The sequence below is a fragment of the Trachypithecus francoisi genome, unplaced genomic scaffold, assembly GCF_009764315.1.
Source record: "Trachypithecus francoisi isolate TF-2019V2 unplaced genomic scaffold, Tfra_2.0 Lachesis_group5, whole genome shotgun sequence".
Lineage (NCBI taxonomy): Eukaryota > Metazoa > Chordata > Mammalia > Primates > Cercopithecidae > Trachypithecus > Trachypithecus francoisi.
This window is the reverse complement of record NW_022681470.1, coordinates 137,830,871-137,836,870: the sequence shown is the minus strand read 5'-3', so window position 1 is coordinate 137,836,870 and position 6,000 is coordinate 137,830,871. Positions and strand designations below refer to the sequence as shown.

General features: G+C 39.1%; 1 protein-coding gene and 1 pseudogene across 1 annotated transcript in view; both read left to right on the top strand.

The window, feature by feature from the left end:
• Positions 1-6,000, top strand: part of LOC117074210 (zinc finger protein 878-like) — a 79,945-nt gene that overhangs the window by 64,468 nt on the left and 9,477 nt on the right. The gene's annotated exons all lie outside the window — the stretch shown is intronic.
• On the top strand, positions 7-1,318 carry LOC117074219 (annotated as a pseudogene).

Below are 6,000 nucleotides of genomic sequence, written 5' to 3'. Positions count from 1 at the left end.
AGATGCATAAGTTGGGCGTTTGGTCGGTGGGGAGCCATGCGGGTTCAACATGCGTATCGAGAAGTGTTATTTCTGTTTGGGGCCCATCTACCCTGGCCATGGCATGATGTTCTTCTGCAACAATTGCAAGGTGTTCAGGTTTTGTAAATCTAAATGTCATAAAAATTTTAAAAAGAAGTGCAATCCTCACAAGGTTAGGTGGACGAAAGCATTCTGGAAAGCAACTAGTAAAGAGCTTACAGTGGAAAATTCATTTGAATTTGAGAAACATAGAAATGAACCTATCAAATACCAGCGAGAGCTATGGAATAAAACTGTTGATGCAATGAAGAGAGTTGAAGAGATCAAACAGAAATGGCAAGCTAAATTTATAATAAACTGATTGAAGAAAAATAAAGAGCTACAGAAAGCTCAGGATAGCAAAGAAGTCAAGCAAAACATCCATCTTATCCTAGCTCCTTTTGCAGGCAAAAGGAAGCAGTTGGAAGAGAAAATGGTACAGCGTTTACAACAGGATGTGGACATGGAATATGCTTCTTAAAAATCTCCGTAACCATTTTTTATGTACGTTTGAAAAAGCCCCTTGGAGAATTAGAACTGCTAAATTCTTAGTTTATTTTTTATATAAGGTCACTTAAATGAAAAGTGATTAAAATATATTTTTCCTACATTGCCATCTACAAAACATCAGATATTACGGATATTAGATTGCATTTCAGTGTTAAATCTTCATGGATAGATGTACTTATGTAAAATCATGAAAATTCTACTTATAACTGTAGAAGTGAATTGTGGACATAACATGGTTATGCCATTTGGATAATGGCACTTGGCAGCATTTATATAATAACTAATGGCAAAAATTCATGGCTAGTGATGTATAAAATAAAATATTATTTGGAGTAAAATATTTATTTAAAGTTATAGAAGGGAAATACAACAAGGACCTAACAATTTGTATGACAGCATCAAATATTTTTTTTTAGTATTTCCTGTTTGGGTTTATTTGCATCTTAGAAGAGCATAATGGCATTGTTTGATGAAGCCTCATGCTGGACTGCTTTGACCTGGTTTAATCGTTCTGATAGGTAGTTGTGGATATTGGGGATGAGAACTGAATAATCTTTGCCTAGAATGGCACTGCACTCTAGAATTTCCACTTTGGAGAATACTCAGTTCTAACTTGTGATTCCTGGTAGAACAAACTTTATTTTTCTAGACTAGCAACGATCTAGAAGCAGAGGAATCTCATTGCCTTTTAAAATCTATTATGTGGGTTTTCTTTTAAAAAACTCTTGTCGCCAGGCATGATGGCTCATGCCTGTAATTCCAGCACTTTGGGAGGCCGAGGCGAGCAGATCACAAGGTCAGGAGTTCGAGACCATCCTGGCTAACACGGTGAAACCTTGTCGCTACTAAAAATACAAAAAATTAGCCAGGCAGGGTGGCACGTACCTGTAGTCCCAGCTACTCGGGAGGCTGAGCCCGGAGAATCGCTTGAACCCAGGAGGCGGAGATTGCAGTGAGCCGAGATAGTATCACTGCACTCCAGCCTAGGCAACAGAGTGAGACTCAGTCTCAAAAAAAAACAAAAAACAAAAAAACAAACTCTTGTTTTTGAAAAGTAGAATTTAGGGGAAGACATCTGTTCATTATTTGCATGTAAAACCAGTTTAAAAGAAAAAAAAAAAATGCATAAGTGATTATACCACAATCATGGGTATGATACCTGAATTCAAAAGAATAAAATTGTGTTTTTCTTTTTTTTTCTTTTGAGATGGAGTCTTGCTCTGTTGCCCAGGCTGGGCATGCAGTGGCGTGATCTCGGCTCAGTGCAACCTCTGCCTCCTGGGTTCAAGCAATTCTCATACCTTGGCCTCTCAAGCAGCTAGAATTACAGGCACGTGCCACGACGCCTGGCTAAGTTTTGTATTTTTAGTAGAGACAGGGTCTCACCATGTTGCCCAGGTTGGTCTCGAACTCCTGACCTCAAGTGATCTGCTCACCTCGGCCTCCCAAAGTGCTGGGATTATAGGCATGAGCCACTGCACCCAGCCTAAAATTGTTAATATGAGTGTTTTAGTAACAAAATTGTGTATATTTCTAGTGTGACTATATAATGTAATGCTCCTAGTAAAATAATAGTATTTAGGGCGTTTATTATATTAATATTAGTGTATTCTGCAATGAAAAATAGGGATAGTAGACATTGAAGACCAAGATTAGTTCTGATTTGCCTTCTTCTAAGTGGACTGGGGCTCAGTTAGTTTCCACTAGCATTGAAATGAATCCTACTATGGCCAGGGGTTGTGATGATAAAATTATCCAAATTCTTGTGTGATAAGAGTTGATAAAGCAAATGACCCACTTATCAAGAAAACTGATAGAAAAGGAATGGCTAAGGCAACTTTTTTTTGTTGTTGTTTTTTGTTTTTTGTTTTTTTGAGATAAGAGTCTCACACTGTCCCCCAGGCTGGAGTGCAATGGCGTAATCTTGGCTCACTGCAACCTCTGCCTCCAGGGTTCAAGTGATTCTATTGCCTCAGCCCCCTGAGTAGCTGGGATTACAGATGTGTGCCACCATGCCCAGCTAATTTTTTGTATTTTTAGTAGAGATGGGGTTTCACCATGTTGGTCAGACTGGTCTTGAACTCCTGACCTGGTGATCCGCCCGCCTCGGCCTCCCAAAGTGCTGGGATTACAGGCGTGAGCCACCGCGCCCAGCCTAAGGCAACTTCTTATGGGATTGTCTGGGCTACTGCTTGGAGTGTGCCAATTAGTGCGTATTTTGAATTGGATATTCATCCTGATCATAAAATGGAGTAGATGGCTAAACTTGATGGGCTAGAATAAATAATACTCTTGTATTTATATTAAGAAATGGGGGTTAGGGAGGGATTCATACGCAAGGGTCAGGGCGAGGTAGGTGTGATGGTATAAAGGAGGATGGATGGATGGCATTAGTGGTTGTAATGGTTCTGTTTTCTTTGTTGTTGTTGTTTTTGTTCGTTTTTTTTTGAGATGGAGTTTTGCTCTTGTTGCCCAGGCTGGAGTGCAATGGCGCGATCTGAGCTCACCACAACCTCTGCCTTCCAGGTTCAAGCTGTTTGAGATGCTTGTTTCCCAGTGCTGTAAAGAAATAGCATTTGAACATAAATTTAATTTTTTTAGCAAGGCCATTTTAATACTTTCTGCAGAAAGGGTACATTTGTTAGCAGTTTTGTTACCAGAGTATACTGAACAAAGGAGATAGGGTTATTTATAACCTGACGTGTCCACCTTACTGCTGTGTTCGGTTTCCACTGGCTGGAACGGGACCTCATATTTTGTATTTGTTCTGATTGGCTAATAACTTAGAACTTTTTAAGAGAGGCAAAGGCAGAGGAGAATAAAGGAAGAAGTAACTTGTGGAATGTTGAGAAAGGTACAAACACCTTTAAGGAAGAGGAACAGGCTATGACTTAATATTTGCTCAGACCAGCATAAGCATGCCAGGACAAATATTTAGGCTAAATTGTGGGAGTTAAGAATATAAAGTATATTGATTTTTGCTTATTATGGTGAGTAGATATTTAAGAATGTTAGTATAAGTTTTTGAATAAATTTTGCTTTTAAGAGAAGTTATAATTTAATTAGATGGGGAGGAAAGTTTTTGAAGAGGAACCTCTACTTTAGTTTTTACAAAACGATTCTCCTGCTCAGTCTCCCCAGTAGCTGGGATCACAGGCATGTGCCACTACGCCTGGCTACTTTTGTATTTTTAGTAGAGATGGGGTTTCCCCATGTTGGTCAGGCTGGTCTCAAACTCCTTACTTCAGATGATCTGCCCACCTCAGCCTCCCAAAGTGCTGGGATTACAGACATTAGCCACCATGCCCAGCCTGTAGTGGTTCTTTAATGAGCAGCTTTATTGCTTTGGCAAAGGGTTGGAATAATCCATATGAGCCTATGATGTTAGGTCCCTTGCAGAGTTGTATGTAACCTAAACTATTCATTCAACAAATGTTAAGAATGCTGTAGTGAGAATGGTGGGAATAAGTAGAAGGTTAATGATAAACTTACTGTTAAGAAGAAGGATTAGTTTACTTTGACTAGTACGTCTTAGTCAAACTCATTTTGAGGTTATATTGTGCTGTGAGGTCACCTCAACTAAAATTTTTAGTTCACTGGATAAAATGTTAATACCTGTTAAGTTAGGCTAATTATTAGATATGTGGACTAAAAAATTTAAGTTCCATAGAGTCTTCTCATCATATTTAAGTATTCTGCCTCTTCACAAATAGGTCAATTGCACTGATAAAAAGTAAGAGACAGCTAAACCCTCATATGACCAGTGTTACAAGTCTCTGTTTCACGAACAAATGATTATGCTACGCTTGTACAGTCAAGGTAATAGGGCCACTAAACATGTCACTGAGCAGAAAGTGCCAGTTTTTGGTGATGTTTTTGGTAAACAGGGTTTGGTTTTGCTGAGTTCCTTTTACTTTTTAAAATCTTTCCTTAGTGCTTGCCTGTGTTGGCTTAACAATTTGGAGAAAATAATTAGCTTGTAGGTTTGATTAGTTATATTGAGTTGTTAACTGTCAGTGGATGGTAACTGTGCACTTTAATACACATTTTATTTATTTATTTTTGAAACGAAGTTTTCACTCTTGTTGCCCAGGCTGGAGTGCAGTGGCGCCATCGTGGCTCACTGTAACCTCCACCTCCTGGGTTCAAGCAATTCTCCTGCCTCAGCCTCCCAAGCAGCTGGGATTATAGGCATGCGCCACCATGCCCAGCTAATTTTGTATTTTTACTAGAGACAGGGTTTCACTGGGTGGGTCAGGCTGGTCTCGAACTCTTCACCTCAGGTGATCTGCTTGCCTTGGCCTCCCAAAGTGCGGGGATTACAGGTGTGAGACACTGTGCCCAACCCTTATACATATTTTATAGTAGGTTGTAGAAGTTCCCTTGTATTCCTGATTTCTATTTTGAAGGAGTGTTGAGGTTTGTCCCTTTTTTTTTTTTTTTTTTTTTGCATGTGTTTGGATTGTGGTTTTTTTTTTTTTTTTTTTTTTTTTTTTGAGACAGAGTCTCGCTCTGTCGCCCAGGCTGGAGTGCAGTAGCGCGATCTCGGCTCACTGCAAGCTCCGCCTCCCGGGTTTACGCCATTCTCCTGCCTCAGCCTCCCGAGTAGCTGGGACTACAGGCGCCCGCCATCTCGCCCGGCTAGTTTTTTGTATTTTTTAGTAGAGATGGGGTTTCACCATGTAGACCAGGATGGTCTCCATCTCCTGACCTCGTGATCCACCCGTCTCGGCCTCCCAAAGTGCTGGGATTACAGGCTTGAGCCACCGCGCCCGGCCGGATTGTGGTTTTTGACATTGATTCTGTAACTATCGTGCATTGCATAAGTTGATTTTTAGAAATGTAAGCAATGTTGCTTCCACAAATTATATCCCACTTTATCATGGGGTACAGATGTTGTCGTATATGGGTGGATTCTCTTTGCAAGTGTATTGTTGAGGCTTTGTGTGTTAACATTTAAAGAGATATTAATGTATAGTATTATAGTCTAGCATTATAATATGCATATATATACACATATGTATATACATGCACAAATGAGGTATATATAGTATATAGTTATGATAGCTAACTGGTAAATATTATATATAACTTGTAATGTTGTATATAGCTGTTATATATAAATGGCATTATGGTAAACAGCTTAATGTAATATGCCATTATAGTATACTAAATTTATATAGTTTTAGTCTCCAATGTATAGTAGGTTTCAATTCTATGTTAGCCTGCAGAATTTTTCAAATACCCCATTCTCATCCTCCCATGGGAACAAAGGATAATCTTACCCTCTTGATGCTACAGTGTGCCATTCAAAAATATTCATGATCATGGATTTAGGAAAGATTCTATGATGTGACAATGCAAGCACTAGGAACAAAGAAAAAATATGTAATTTAGACTACATTGAAATTTTAAACTTGTTTGTGTTTC